This window comes from Schistocerca cancellata, chromosome 7, assembly GCF_023864275.1.
Source record: "Schistocerca cancellata isolate TAMUIC-IGC-003103 chromosome 7, iqSchCanc2.1, whole genome shotgun sequence".
In the NCBI taxonomy this organism is placed as follows: domain Eukaryota; kingdom Metazoa; phylum Arthropoda; class Insecta; order Orthoptera; family Acrididae; genus Schistocerca; species Schistocerca cancellata.
Genome location: NC_064632.1, coordinates 574,410,816 through 574,427,392, shown reverse-complemented (window position 1 = coordinate 574,427,392; position 16,577 = coordinate 574,410,816).

Genomic DNA, 16,577 nt, shown 5'->3' with positions numbered 1-16,577 from the left:
GGGCTGCAGACAGGGCTGTAAAGAGTCTAGAAATACAAGCAAGAGTAAACAGGAGGAGGAACAAGAGGAAGCTGGAGGAGGAGTTTGCAGAGGATGAAGATAATCCATCCTATGGACCTGGAATGCACTAAAAAGTTAATCCAATCTTTGTCGCTCGATTCCCAAAACTTTTATTTTCTCATACTAATTACATGTTTTCTAAGGATCTTCCAAACATATTTGTTTCAAACTTTCAGTAAATGTTACACAGTACTTCTGCATAATTTAACACAGCCTTTTTCCAAAAAACTGTATATTTTTGAATATATAAATAAAATACTGCAAAAAAATGTTGTGAATTTTCATTACAATTGTAAAAAAATCATCTTTAATAACTGAACTAAAATTTTGTAAAATCCCTGTGTTAAGTTGTAGCCCATATTCCAATAAATAATCTGTAAAAAGTTCAACTTCCTACCTCAAATACTTTGTGAGGAAAGATGTAATTTATAAGCGTTATTTTAACATTGCAAGTATAGGGCGTTCCGGAGCCCCGTAATAGCGTTACAAACTGTCGTCGTAGGAAAGCTGGACAGAGCAGAAATGGTTAGTGAACAAGTAATACAGCTAAGAGAAGATTTACTTAACATGTATCTCCAAAAGAACAAGGACTCAGTATATGTATCGCTGCGAGAAACAGAGTCCACCGGCCATAATTTCAGCAATGGTGTGGCTCCCTGAAGCAAGCACAAAGGAACGTCTCATAGCACAGTGGCTCGGAGCGCAAGTGGGGCAGAGTCGTTGCAGCTGGCCATCCTATACTGCGGTGGCAGACGGCACTCAACGTACAGAGCTGCAGCAGGTGTGGCGCAGACAATTGGCTGCACAAGGCCACGCTTGACCACTATCGGCATCAGACAGAAACTCGCTGTTCTGTTGCAATGACACCCACGTGATACCAAAATGCCAACCTCGTGGGCTAAACTTGTCGCATTTTGTCTTCGTTCCATTTCTCAGACGATTTTTCCTGGTGTAAAGCCATCCAGATGTGGTTTCTGAGGAACAGCATCGCACTGCACCATAACTCCTCGCTGATGGACATACACTACCTTTACCAGTTCCTTGATCTGCCTCTTGTTGCAGCCCAGCCCTATTTGGCTGACCTTGAGCCGTGTGACGTACAAATTTCTGCACACAGCTGAACGACCTCTGGCAGTATTCTGCCCCACTTTCAGTGATATCCAGCGAACAGTTATTGTGTTATGTCGACCCACCAGAGGGAAGCCGAGCGCGCTAACGAGCTGCTTCCTGGACTCGGCTAGGCGCGACGGCCCCCGATCGATTCCGCCCGGCGGATTAACGAGGAGGGCCGGTATGCCAGCCAGCATGGATGTGGTTTTTAGGCGGTTTTCCACATCCCGCTAGGTGAATACTGGGCTGGTCCCCACGTTCCGCCTCAGTTTCACGACTCGCAGACATGTGAAAATGTTCATACTATTCCATTGCTTAGACTGGACGCAGACAGCCGGGGTACACTAATTCCATCACAGGGGGTTCAGAGTGACTACAGGAATGACATCCGGCCACCATCTGCCACTAACATTGCCAAATCAATAGTAACATGGCTCACCTCACGCTGAAGCAAGACAGGAAGAGAGAGTTATTGTGTCACGTTACGTTATCCTGCTAGTCTTAAGTTTTGCGTAGCAATGCAATTGCATGGCTCGGTTTGGAAGCTTGATAAACATTGAGTCGCCCGACGGTTCTGATGGCTGTGGGAGATCCTCGTGTGCCCTCTGGGATGGAGATGGGATTCAGTGGTGACTTTCTCAAGTTTGCAGTCAGTGATGCATAGCAGTCAACCAAATTTTGTTTCACATACAAAAAGCCAGTAGTAATTCCAGAGTTGTCCTTGTATGAAGCGTAAAATTCTGACTGAGACATTATACAGTTGTCTGGATCAGTGGTACGATTTTATGCAAATGCTGTGCTCCTTAGGTCTGCTCTACCCTGTTAAAGATACTCTATGTGATCAAAAGTATCCGGGCACCTGGCTCAAAATTACATACAAGTTCGTGGGGCCCACCATCGCTAATGCTGGAATAGAATATGGTGTTGGGCCACCCTTAGCCTTGATGACAGCTTCCACTCTCGCAGGCATGCGTTCAATCAAGTGCTGGATGGTTCAAATGTTCAAATGTGTGTAAAATCTTATGGGACTTAACTGCTGAGGTCATCAGTCCCTAAGCTTACACACTACTTAACCTAAATAATCCTAAGGACAAGCACACACACACCCGTGCCCGAGGGAGGACTCGAACCTCCGCCGGGACCAGCCCCACAGCCCATGACTGCAGCGCCATAGACCGCTCGGCTAATCCCGCGCGGCCCTGGATGGTTCAAATGGTTCTGAGCACTATGGCACTTAACTGCTGAGGTCATCAGTCCCTTAGAACTTAGAACTACTTAAACGGAACTAACCTAAGGACATCACACACATCCATGCCCGAGGCAGGATTCGAACCTGCGACCGTAGCGCTCGTGCTGTTCCAGACTGTAACGCCTAGAACCGGGTGCTGGACGTTTTGTTGCGGAATGGCAGTCCATACCCCACGAAGTACTGCACTGAGGCGAGGTGTTGATGTCGGTCGGTAGGGCCTGGCACGAAGTCGGTGCTCCAAAACATCCCAAAGGTGTTCCATAGGATTCAGGTCACGACTCTCTGCAGGCCAGACCATTACAGGGATGTTATTGTCGTGTAACGACTCCGCCACAGGCCGTGAATTATAAACAGGTGCTCGATCTTGTTGAAAGACGCAATCGCCATCCCCGAATTCCTCTTCAACAGTGGGAAGCAAGAAGGTGCTTAAAACATCAATGTAGTCCTGTGCTGTGATAGTGCCACACAAAACAAGAAGGGGTGCAAGACCCCTCCATGAAAAGCACGACCACACCATAACACCATCGCCTCCGAATTTTACTGTAGGCACTACACACGCTGGCAGATGACGTTCACCGGGCATTCGCTACACCCACACATTGCCATAGCATCGCGACATTGTGTACCGTGATTTTTCACTCCACACAACGTTTTACCACTGTTCAATCGTCCAATATTTACGCTCCTTAAACCAAGCAAGGCGTCGTTTGGTATGTATTGGTATTGATGTGTGGCTTATGAGCAGCCTCTCTACCATGAAATCCAAGTTTTCTCACGTCCCGCTTAACTCTCGGGTACAGACGTATGGCACAAGTGACACCCAATCACCTGACCACGTTCGAAGTCCGTGACTTCCGCGGAGCGCCCCATTCTGCTGTCTCACGATGTTTAATGACTGCTGAGGTCGCTGATATGGAGTACGTAACAGTAGGAGGCAGCACAATGCACCTAATATGAAAATGTTTTGAGGGTGTCATGACACTTTTTAATTACGTAATGTATTTGTCAGATTCTTTATAAAAAGCTGGGATCGGGTCTTACATTTTTAAAGGTACGATAAAAGTACCACAACACACTGAGGTGATGAAAGTCATGGGATAGCGATATGTACATGTACAGATAGCGGTAGCAACGCGTACACAAGGTGTAAAAGGCCAGTGTATTGACAGAGTAGGTCTCGGGAAACTCAGATGATTCTTGTGAAAAGATCTCGTACTTGATTATGGCCGCACAACGGGGATTAAGGGACTGAACGCGGGATTGTAGTTGCACCCACACTCAAGGGACATTTCATTTCCGAAACCATTAGGGAATTCAGTTTTTAGAGATCTACACTGTCAAGAGTGTGCTGATAATATCCAATTTCAGGCATTACCTCTTACCACAGACAACGCAGTGCCCGACATCCTTCACTTAACGAACGAGTGCAGCAGCGTTTGCGTCGAGATGTCAGTGCTAACAGAGAAGCAACACTACGTGACGTAACCGCAGAAATCAATGGCCGGCCGGTGTGGCCGTGTGGTTCTAGGCGCTTCAGTTTGGAGCCGCGTGACCGCTGCGGTCGCAGGTTCGAGCATGGATGTGTGTGATGTCCTTAGGTTTAAGTAGATCTAAGTTCTAGGGGACTGATAACCACAGATGTTAAGTCCCATAGTGCTCAGAGCCATTTGAACCATTTGAAATCAATGTGGAACGTACGTCGAACGTACCCATTAGGACAGAACCATTTGAAATCAATGTGGAACGTACGTCGAACGTACCCATTAGGACAGAGCGGTGGGGCGTTACTGGGCTACGACAGAAGACGACCCACACGAGTGCCTTTCTTAACAGCACAACATTGGCACCAGCGCCTCTTCTGGGGTCGTGACCGTATCAGTTGGACTCTAGACGACTGGAAAACCATGGCCTGGTCGGATGTGTTCCGATTGCCGTTGGTGAGTGGTGATGGTAGGATTCGAGTGTGACGTAGGCCCCACGAAGCCATGGACCCAAGTTTTCAACAAGGCGCTGTGCAAGCTAGTGGTGGCTCCATAATGGTGCGGGCTGCACTTACTTGGAATGGACTGTGTCCTCTGGTCAAACTGAACCGATCATTGAGTGAAAATGATTATGTTCGGTTACTTAGAGGCCATTTGCAGCCATTCGTGGACTTCCTGTTCCCAAATAACAATGGAACTTTTGTGGCTGAGAAAGGGCCATGTCACTGGCACACAACAGCTTGCTATTGGTTTGACCAACATTCTGGACAGTTCGAGCAAATGATTTGGCCATCCAGATTGCCCGGCAGAACCCGATGGGATGTTTATGGGACATAATAGAGACGTCAGCTCGTGCACAAAATCCTGCACCGGCCACACTTTCGCGATTATGGGCCACTTCAGGGGCCGGCCTATGTGGCCGAGCGGTTCTAGGCGCTTCAGTCTGGAACCGCGCGACCACTACGGTCGCAAGTTCGAATCCTGCCTCGGGCATGGATGTGTGTGATGTCCTTAGGTTAGTTAGGTTTAAGTAGTTCTACGGGACTGATGACCTCAGATGTTAAGTCCCATAGCGCTCAGAGCCATTTGAACCATTTTTGAACCACTTCAGGGACAGCATGGTTCCACGTTTTTCAGGGGGCTTCCGACGACTTGTTGAGTCCATGCCTCGTCGACTTCCTGCACTACATCGGGTAGAAGGTGATCCGACACGATAATAGGAAGTATCCCATGACCTCAGTGTATAGAGGCAAATTATTCATAAAATATATTTATCGAAGTTATTTTCTACAGTAACATGGGCCTCAGGCAGAGGCCTGGCCTTATGTTAGATCGGAAGCCGCTTTTCGACAAATGAAGCGTAGCTGGAAACGCTTAACAGACTCCTACACGAGGTGCATTCAAGTTCTAAGGCCTCCGATTTTTTTTCTCCAGACTGGAAAGAGATAGAAACATGCGCAATGTTTTAAAATTATGCCGCGTTCATTGTCAATACGTCCCAGAGATGGCAGCACCGTACGACAGATGGAATTTTACCGCCAGCGGCGAGAATGAGAACTGTTTTAAATACTTAAAATGGCGAAGTTTTCGTTACTTGAACAGCGTGCAATCATTCGTTTTCTGAATTTGCGTGGTGTGAAACCAATTGAAATTCATCGACAGTTGAAGGTGACATGTGCTGATGGAGTTATAGATGTGTCGAAAGTGCGTTCGTGGGTGCGACAGTTTAATGAAGGCAGAACATCGTGTGACAAAAAACCGAAACAACCTCGGGATCGCACAAGCCGATCTGACGACATGATCGAGAAAGTGGAGAGAATTGTTTTGGGGGATCGCCAAATGACTGTTGAACAGATCGCCTCCAGAGTTGGCATTTCTGTGGGTTCTGTGCACACAATCCTGCATGACGACCTGAAAATGCGAAAAGTGTCATCCAGGTGGGTGCCACGAATGCTAACGGACAACCACACGGCTGCCCGTGTGGCATGTTGCCAAGCAATGTTGACGCGCAACGACAGCATGAATGGGACTTTCTTTTCGTAGGTTGTGACAATGGATGAGACGTGGATGCCATTTTTCAATCCAGAAACAAAGCGCCAGTCAGCTCAATGGAAGCACACAGATTCACCGCCACCAAAAAAAATTCGGGTAACCGCCAGTGCTGAAAAAATGATGGTGTCCATGTTCTGGGACAGCGAGGGCGTAATCCCTACCCATTGCGTTCCAAAGGGCACTACGGTAACCGGTGCATCCTACGAAAATGTTTTGCAGAACAAATTCCTTCCTGCACTGCAACAAAAACGTCCGGGAAGGGCTGCGCGTGTGCTGTTTTACCAAGACAACGCACCCGCACATCGAGCTAACGTTACGCAACAGTTTCTTCGTGATAACAACTTTAAAGTGATTCCTCATGCTCCCTACTCACCTGACCTGGCTCCTAGTGACTTTTGGCTTTTTCCAACAATGAAAGACACTCTCCGTGGCCGCACATTCACCAGCCGTGCTGCTATTGCCTCAGCGATTTTCCAGTGGTCAAACAGACTCCTAAAGAAGCCTTCGCCGCTGCCATGGAATCATGGCGTCAACATTGTGAAAAATGTGTACGTCTGCAGGGCGATTACGTCGAGAAGTAACGCCAGTTTCATCGATTTCGGGTGAGTAGTTAATTAGAAAAAAAATCGGAGGCCTTAGAACTTGAATGCACCTCGTAATTACACTTGTTTCCGGGAAAACTTGAGTGTGATGTGATATTTGCGATATTTTTTTTGTCCGTTAACTTCAAACTATTACCCTGTTTTGCGTCTGCCGAGATTACAGACAGTAACTGTTGCAGACAGCACAAGGATTCGCGTGCACTGTTAATGTACACATTCTGGTTCACTGGTCAGATCTCGGAGTTTTCCTGGGAGTTGTTAGATAGATACAGGTAAATGATAATTAATTTGAACCCTCAGCTGCCGACAGGTTTTGTTGACATACCTTGATGGGGACAGCTCAAAATGTGTTATCCGACCGGGTCTCGAACCCGCGATCTCCTGCTTACATGGCAGACACTCTATCCATCTGAGCCACCGAGGACAGAGATGAACATCGCGACTGCAGGGACTTATCCCTTGCACGCATCCCGTGAGACCCACATTCCCAACTGTCCACAATCAACATACGCAATGTTCCTAATAGATACTATCTTCATAGATAGAAATCTTAATCATTGCCTTTACAATAGTGAGCAGTTTAACTCTGTATTACGGGATAGGGCACTTCCGGCGACCCTTACTTAGTCCGATTTTACACGCGTATTGCTGTAGAGAATTATTCCGGGTACGTTAATAGCTGTTCGCGAGTACATCGGCGGAGCGGATCGTCGCCTAATTTGACTCGTAAGGCAGCACGCCGCCGTTTCCTAGTTTAGGACATAACTCGTATGCACTTCATGCCGTAAGGAGTTATCATTTACCTTCCAAGGAATCTGAGGTTGTTTCAGGAAATACTGGCAACTTAATACTGACTTTTGTGGCAGAATAGAGGACCACTTTCTGAATTTCTACGGTTATTCCCATAATAACCGGTTTAAGATAACATGATACCAAACCTTATTTGCACAGGTATGTAATATGCCTACGTCATTTCAAAGTTTCTGTACAATTTAACTCTAAGTGATAATTTCATTCCTCACTGTCGTAACGCTTCTGGAATCCAGGGATATAGTTACGAGGCCGGCGGCCGTCGGCCAGCGAGGGGTAGGTGGGGGGTGGGGGTGGGGAGGGAATCCCCTCCAAGAGCCATGAAAATGTTTTGTGTGTGTGTGTGTTAGTGGGTTTAAAGTCACGCACGTTAAAATATGATGGCATTTATTAGTTGTAATGAACATGACATTGAGTTTTGACCTGTCGAACATTTACAACGACTGTTTAGATTGGAACGTTTGGTAGCAGGAAGAAGGAACGATATCTGTAAGTTGTTGATGATAAGTTGAGCGCGTCTCCTTCCTTGTTATCGGTACATGTCTGTAAACTTGCTGTCGACTTCTTATGTTTACGACTGCTGTCAGCTTCAGTGATTTAACACCTGTGGCACAATAGTGTTATATGTCAAGCGAAACATGAATAACGTAATGAGTATGTTTGAACATGAATTTGCTACTTCCGTGCGTTTTTATGCCATAGCTGCGCATGCACGCCTAAAGATGCATCATTTTATAGAAGACAGACAACATTCTCCCTGTTCAACGTGGCGACAAAGGTCTCGTTCCTGCTTTGTCCGCACCTCACACTCCATTGAAGTCGAAGCTTAACGTAGCACCAAATAACTTTTATCGAATTTTATCCATATTTATAGAGTGGATCTATCGCCTCTGTGATCTCTCGAATTTGAAATAAAGGAAACATGGCTCAAACAATGTACTGGCTACCAAAATCTCGAAGCATTTTAATGCTTTAGACTTTAGTGTGTTTCAGTTATATTCACAGTAGTGTAACAGTGATATAGCTAATACACAAGTTGTATTTCCAGTGTCATAAAACCAACATGGAGGTGGAGCTGATAAAACCCGGTGGGTATGCCCAAGCTTTACGGACCAATCCCTGTGCAAGTATTTATTTACGTGATGGTTGAACGACGCTTCATCACACTGGCGATAAAAAGGAAGTAGCGGTATTCAGCGTGAGTGATACAGTGTCGTTTGTCCAATTTGGTGTGTCTAGCATCAAAATAGTTTTAATAGCGTAATATTTTCAAAAAAGCTTTTCATTCCCTGTTTCATCCCGTGGAATTTCGAAAAATCCCCTCTTAAACCACGCCTACAGTATAAGATTAAAACTCTCATAAAAATTCAAGTTTCTGTCCTTATTGATTCGGGCTGGGCGATAAAGAATCAGTCTTCTAAAAAAATGGTTCAAATGGCTCTGAGCACTATGGGACTTAACTTCTGTGGTCGTCAGTCCCCTAGAACTTAGAACTACTTAAACCTAACTAACCTAAGGACATCACACACATCCATGCCCGAGGCAGGATTCGAACCTGCGACCGTAGCAGTCCCGCGGATCCGGACTGCGCGCCTAGAACCACTAGACCACCGCGGCCGGCTAATCAGTCTTCTGGCCATTGCCTTTTATATGTATATAAATTACCATTTATTAATAATTAGAAGCTCTAAAAAGTAATAATGTACACTTCTGTATCAGTTTGTGCTTTTATTTTATCATTTAAGAGAAGAGTAAATGGATTGTCTCTCTCAGCCATTAGCCGGCCGTTGTGGCCAAGCAGTTCTACGCGTTTCGTTATGGAACCGCGCTGCTACTACGGTCGCAGGTTCTAATCCTACCTCGTGCATGGATGTGTGTGCTGTCCGTAGATTAGTAAGGCTTAAGTAGTTCTAAGTCTAGGGGACTGATGACCTCAGAAGTTAAGTCCCATAGTGCTCAGTCATATTTTCTCTTAGCGATTCATCGTTCAGTACCTATTACACCATTAGATGTGATAGAAAATCTCCCCAAGAGAAAGAAGAAACTGGATATGTCACTATATGGATGCAATATTTTCTGGGACCATTTCTAACTCTTATTTCAAGCTATAATTTAGAAAATTTAGACAACCGGCATTTGAAGCTGACTGCCGAACGATTCTACTACCAACATACAACGCGCGTGAGGAGCACGAAAGTAAGATACAAGTAATTAGCGCCCATAGAGGAGCATACAGACAGTCGGTTTTCCCTCGCTCTATTTGTGAGTGGAACAAGAGGGGACACGACGAGTAGTGGTACAGGGTGTCCCCCGCCACGTATCATACGGTCAGTTGCGGAGTGTATATGAAGAAGTAGATGTAGATTCATTTATTTGCTAGCACAGCTACACTCCTGGAAATTGAAATAAGAACACCGTGAATTCATTGTCCCAGGAAGGGGAAACTTTATTGACACATTCCTGGGGTCAGATACATCACATGATCACACTGACAGAACCACAGGCACATAGACACAGGCAACAGAGCATGCACAATGTCGGAACTAGTACAGTGTATATCCACCTTTCGCAGCAATGCAGGCTGCTATTCTCCCATGGAGACGATCGTAGGGATGCTGGATGTAGTCCTGTGGAACGGCTTGCCATGCCATTTCCACCTGGCGCCTCAGTTGGACCAGCGTTCGTGCTGGACGTGCAGACCGCGTGAGACGACGCTTCATCCAGTCCCAAACATGCTCAATGGGGGACAGATCCGGAGATCTTGCTGGCCAGGGTAGTTGACTTACACCTTCTAGAGCACGTTGGGTGGCACGGGATACATGCGGACGTGCATTGTCCTGTTGGAACAGCAAGTTCCCTTGCCGGTCTAGGAATGGTAGAACGATGGGTTCGATGACGGTTTGGATGTACCGTGCACTATTCAGTGTCCCCTCGACGATCACCAGTGGTGTACGGCCAGTGTAGGAGATCGCTCCCCACACCATGATGCCGGGTGTTGGCCCTGTGTGCCTCGGTCGTATGCAGTCCTGATTGTGGCGTTCACCTGCACGGCGCCAAACACGCATACGACCATCATTGGCACCAAGGCAGAAGCGACTCTCATCGCTGAAGACGACACGTCTCCATTCGTCCTCCATTCACGCCTGTCGCGACACCACTGGAGGCGGGCTGCACGATGTTGGGGCGTGAGCGGAAGACGGCCTAACGGTGTGCGGGACCGTAGCCCAGCTTCATGGAGACGGTTGCGAATGGTCCTCGCCGATACCCCAGGAGCAACAGTGTCCCTAATTTGCTGGGAAGTGGCGGTGCGGTCCCCTACGGCACTGCGTAGGATCCTACGGTCTTGGCGTGCATCCGTGCGTCGCTGCGGTCCGGTCCCAGGTCGACGGGCACGTGCACCTTCCGCCGACCACTGGCGACAACATCGATGTACTGTGGAGACCTCACGCCCCACGTGTTGAGCAATTCGGCGGTACGTCCACCCGGCCTCCCGCATGTCCACTATACGCCCTCGCTCAAAGTCCATCAACTGCACATACGGTTCACGTCCACGCTGTCGCAGCATGCTACCAGTGTTAAAGACTGCGATGGAGCTCCGTATGCCACGGCAAACTGGCTGACACTGACGGCGGCGGTGCACAAATGCTGCGCAGCTATCGCCATTCGACGGCCAACACCGCGGTTCCTGGTGTGTCCGCTGTGCCGTGCGTGTGATCATTGCTTGTACAGCCCTCTCGCAGTGTCCGGAGCAAGTATGGTGGGTCTGACACACCGGTGTCAATGTGTTCTTTTTTCCATTTCCAGGAGTGTACATGGTAAAGACGTCGTCAGTACTACGCACAATGCTTCTTACATTTAGTCCTGAAGACTAATCCTCAGGCTGACTAATGACTTGCCCTTGATTCAGATGGGTACCTTATTTTGTACAATGCTTTCTTTTCAGACAATTTAGGCTGAGAAAGGGAGAGCTTTGAAGTGGACAGTCGCTTAACATATAGTTTACAGAGACTAAACACTCGCGATTTATGTCAAGATCTATACGCTTCCTTATAATCACACTAAAGTACTTTCATCTCCAAGCATTTGTGTCTGTGACCGTTCTGTTCCGTCACACCAGGGAATCTGGCCGGAGTGGCCGAGCGGTTCTAGGCGCTTCAGTATGGTACCGGACGACCGCTACGGTCGCAGGACGAATCCTGCTTCGGGCATGGATGTGTGTGATGTCCTTGGGTTAGTTAGGTTTAAGTAGTTCTAAGTTCCTAGGGACTGGTGACCTCAGATGTTAAGTCCCATAGTGCTCAGAGCCATTTGAACCTCCTGGACTGTGCGGCTGGTCCCGGCGGATGTTCGAGTCCTCCCTCGGGCATGGGCGTGTGTGTTTGTCCTTAGGACAATTTAGGTTAATTAGTGTGTAAGCTTAGGGACTGATGACCTTAGCAGTTAAGTCCCATAAGATTTCACACACATTTGAACCATCTGAACATCAGGGAACCGTCTTGAACCGCCGCTGAAAGGCCCCTTTGCGTCCTGCGCGCGCCCAAGGAGAAATACACACCACGCACTACACGCTACACTGGGGTCGACAGATGGCGCACTTGCCCCTTTCTGGTAACTGATTATTACGATAGCAGAGGAATTCCCAGTAACCGATAATGCATTGTTGTTAAATGGATTTTGGCCTCCTCTACTGTGCACTCGAGAGATACTACACTCCTGGAAATTGAAATAAGAACACCGTGAATTCATTGTCCCAGAAAGGGGAAACTTTATTGACACATTCCTGGGGTCAGATACATCACATGATCACACTGACAGAACTACAGGCAACAGAGCATGCACAATGTCGGCACTAGTACAGTGTATATCCACCTTTCGCAGCAATGCAGGCTGCTATTCTCCCATGGAGACGATCGTAGAGATGCTGGATGTAGTCCTGTGGAACGGCTTGCCATGCCATTTCCACCTGGCGCCTCAGTTGGACCAGCGTTCGTGCTGGACGTGCAGACCGCGTGGGACGACGCTTCATCCAGTCCCAAACATGCTCAATGGGGGACAGATCCGGAGATCTTGCTGGCCAGGGTAGTTGACTTACACCTTCTAGAGCACGTTGGGTGGCACGGGATACATGCGGACGTGCATTGTCCTGTTGGAACAGCAAGTTCCCTTGCCGGTCTAGGAATGGTAGAACGATGGGTTCGATGACGGTTTGGATGTACCGTGCACTATTCAGTGTCCCCTCGACGATCACCAGTGGTGTACGGCCAGTGTAGGAGATCGCTCCCCACACCATGATGCCGGGTGTTGGCCCTGTGTGCCTCGGTCGTATGCAGTCCTGATTGTGGCGTTCACCTGCACGGCGCCAAACACGCATACGACCATCATTGGCACCAAGGCAGAAGCGACTCTCATCGCTGAAGACGACACGTCTCCATTCGTCCTCCATTCACGCCTGTCGCGACACCACTGGAGGCGGGCTGCACGATGTTGGGGCGTGAGCGGAAGACGGCCTAACGGTGTGCGGGACCGTAGCCCAGCTTCATGGAGACGGTTGCGAATGGTCCTCGCCGATACCCCAGGAGCAACAGTGTCCCTAATTTGCTGGGAAGTGGCGGTGCGGTCCCCTACGGCACTGCGTAGGATCCTACGGTCTTGGCGTGCATCCGTGCGTCGCTGCGGTCCGGTCCCAGGTCGACGGGCACGTGCACCTTCCGCCGACCACTGGCGACAACATCGATGTACTGTGGAGACCTCACGCCCCACGTGTTGAGCAATTCGGCGGTACGTCCACCCGGCCTCCCGCATGTCCACTATACGCCCTCGCTCAAAGTCCATCAACTGCACATACGGTTCACGTCCACGCTGTCGCAGCATGCTACCAGTGTTAAAGACTGCGATGGAGCTCCGTATGCCACGGCAAACTGGCTGACACTGACGGCGGCGGTGCACAAATGCTGCGCAGCTATCGCCATTCGACGGCCAACACCGCGGTTCCTGGTGTGTCCGCTGTGCCGTGCGTGTGATCATTGCTTGTACAGCCCTCTCGCAGTGTCCGGAGCAAGTATGGTGGGTCTGACACACCGGTGTCAATGTGTTCTTTTTTCCATTTCCAGGAGTGTACATGGTAAAGACGTCGTCAGTACTACGCACAATGCTTCTTACATTTAGTCCTGAAGACTAATCCTCAGGCTGACTAATGACTTGCCCTTGATTCAGATGGGTACCTTATTTTGTACAATGCTTTCTTTTCAGACAATTTAGGCTGAGAAAGGGAGAGCTTTGAAGTGGACAGTCGCTTAACATATAGTTTACAGAGACTAAACACTCGCGATTTATGTCAAGATCTATACGCTTCCTTATAATCACACTAAAGTACTTTCATCTCCAAGCATTTGTGTCTGTGACCGTTCTGTTCCGTCACACCAGGGAATCTGGCCGGAGTGGCCGAGCGGTTCTAGGCGCTTCAGTATGGTACCGGACGACCGCTACGGTCGCAGGACGAATCCTGCTTCGGGCATGGATGTGTGTGATGTCCTTGGGTTAGTTAGGTTTAAGTAGTTCTAAGTTCCTAGGGACTGGTGACCTCAGATGTTAAGTCCCATAGTGCTCAGAGCCATTTGAACCTCCTGGACTGTGCGGCTGGTCCCGGCGGATGTTCGAGTCCTCCCTCGGGCATGGGCGTGTGTGTTTGTCCTTAGGACAATTTAGGTTAATTAGTGTGTAAGCTTAGGGACTGATGACCTTAGCAGTTAAGTCCCATAAGATTTCACACACATTTGAACCATCTGAACATCAGGGAACCGTCTTGAACCGCCGCTGAAAGGCCCCTTTGCGTCCTGCGCGCGCCCAAGGAGAAATACACACCACGCACTACACGCTACACTGGGGTCGACAGATGGCGCACTTGCCCCTTTCTGGTAACTGATTATTACGATAGCAGAGGAATTCCCAGTAACCGATAATGCATTGCTGTTAAATGGATTTTGGCCTCCTCTACTGTGCACTCGAGAGATACTACACTCCTGGAAATTGAAATAAGAACACCGTGAATTCATTGTCCCAGAAAGGGGAAACTTTATTGACACATTCCTGGGGTCAGATACATCACATGATCACACTGACAGAACCACAGGCAACAGAGCATGCACAATGTCGGCACTAGTACAGTGTATATCCACCTTTCGCAGCAATGCAGGCTGCTATTCTCCCATGGAGACGATCGTAGAGATGCTGGATGTAGTCCTGTGGAACGGCTTGCCATGCCATTTCCACCTGGCGCCTCAGTTGGACCAGCGTTCGTGCTGGACGTGCAGACCGCGTGGGACGACGCTTCATCCAGTCCCAAACATGCTCAATGGGGGACAGATCCGGAGATCTTGCTGGCCAGGGTAGTTGACTTACACCTTCTAGAGCACGTTGGGTGGCACGGGATACATGCGGACGTGCATTGTCCTGTTGGAACAGCAAGTTCCCTTTGCCGGTCTAGGAATGGTAGAACGATGGGTTCGATGACGGTTTGGATGTACCGTGCACTATTCAGTGTCCCCTCGACGATCACCAGTGGTGTACGGCCAGTGTAGGAGATCGCTCCCCACACCATGATGCCGGGTGTTGGCCCTGTGTGCCTCGGTCATATGCAGTCCTGATTGTGGCGCTCACCTGCACGGCGCCAAACACGCATACGACCATCATTGGCACCAAGGCAGAAGCGACTCTCATCGCTGAAGACGACACGTCTCCATTCGTCCCTCCATTCACGCCTGTCGCGACACCACTGGAGGCGGGCTGCACGATGTTGGGGCGTGAGCGGAAGACGGCCTAACGGTGTGCGGGACCGTAGCCCAGCTTCATGGAGACGGTTGCGAATGGTCCTCGCCGATACCCCAGGAGCAAAAGTGTCCCTAATTTGCTGGGAAGTGGCGGTGCGGTCCCCTACGGCACTGCGTAGGATCCTACGGTCTTGGCGTGCATCCGTGCGTCGCTGCGGTCCGGTCCCAGGTCGACGGGCACGTGCACCTTCCGCCGACCACTGGCGACAACATCGATGTACTGTGGAGACCTCACGCCCCACGTGTTGAGCAATTCGTCGGTACGTCCACCCGGCCTCCCGCATGCCCACTATACGCCCTCGCTCAAAGTCCGTCAACTGCACATACGGTTCACGTCCACGCTGTCGCGGCATGCTACCAGTGTTAAAGACTGCGATGGAGCTCCGTATGCCACGGCAAACTGGCTGACACTGACGGCGGCGGTGCACAAATGCTGCGCAGCTATCGCCATTCGACGGCCAACACCGCGGTTCCTGGTGTGTCCGCTGTGCCGTGCGTGTGATCATTGCTTGTACAGCCCTCTCGCAGTGTCCGGAGCAAGTATGGTGGGTCTGACACACCGGTGTCAATGTGTTCTTTTTTCCATTTCCAGGAGTGTATATATGCGCAGTGCTTGCGCGGGCATATTTTATTTACGTTTGTGGAACTAATAAACACAGTAATTCCGAATGCGTATCATTGCATGTCACCCGAGCAATAAATCCACCAGAAACATGTCATCCCTTCTGAAGCTGCACAAGACGGCTTTCGGTGATCTGATTGTGAAGTGAAAACGCGAAGAAACAACAACAGCTAAACTGGTATCAGGCCAAACGGACGTAGCAACATACAGGACCGTCGAGCATTCGGAGGACGGTTTTACAGAGTGATGAATTCTTCTCGGGTTATCAGCCTAGTGGTGGCGTCGTCGTTCCTATGAGTTTCGTACCGTTCATCTTCTTGCGAAGTGACTTCGCCACCTGATAGCTACGAGATCGGACGAATAAAGCCGACCACAGCGCCCTGTAGCCGACTGTGGACCTCGACGGGCGCCGCTTCAGATTCAGACCATTTTGATCACGAGCAGCTCTCGCAGCTATCAGCTGTCTAAGGAACACGATGACTGTGCGTAGGAAATTAAACAGAAGGGGGTACAATGGTCGACCATCTCCTCATGAGCTATACAGCGTGATTCAAAAAGAATGCCACAACTTTAAAAATGTGTATTTAATGAAAGAAACATAATATAACCTTCTGTTATACATCATTACAAAGAGTATTTAAAAAATTTTTTTTCACTCAAATACAAGTTCAGAGATGTTCAATATGGTCCCCTCCAGACACTCGAGCAATATCAACCCGATACTCCAACTCGTTCCACACTCTCTGTAGCATATCAGGCGTAACA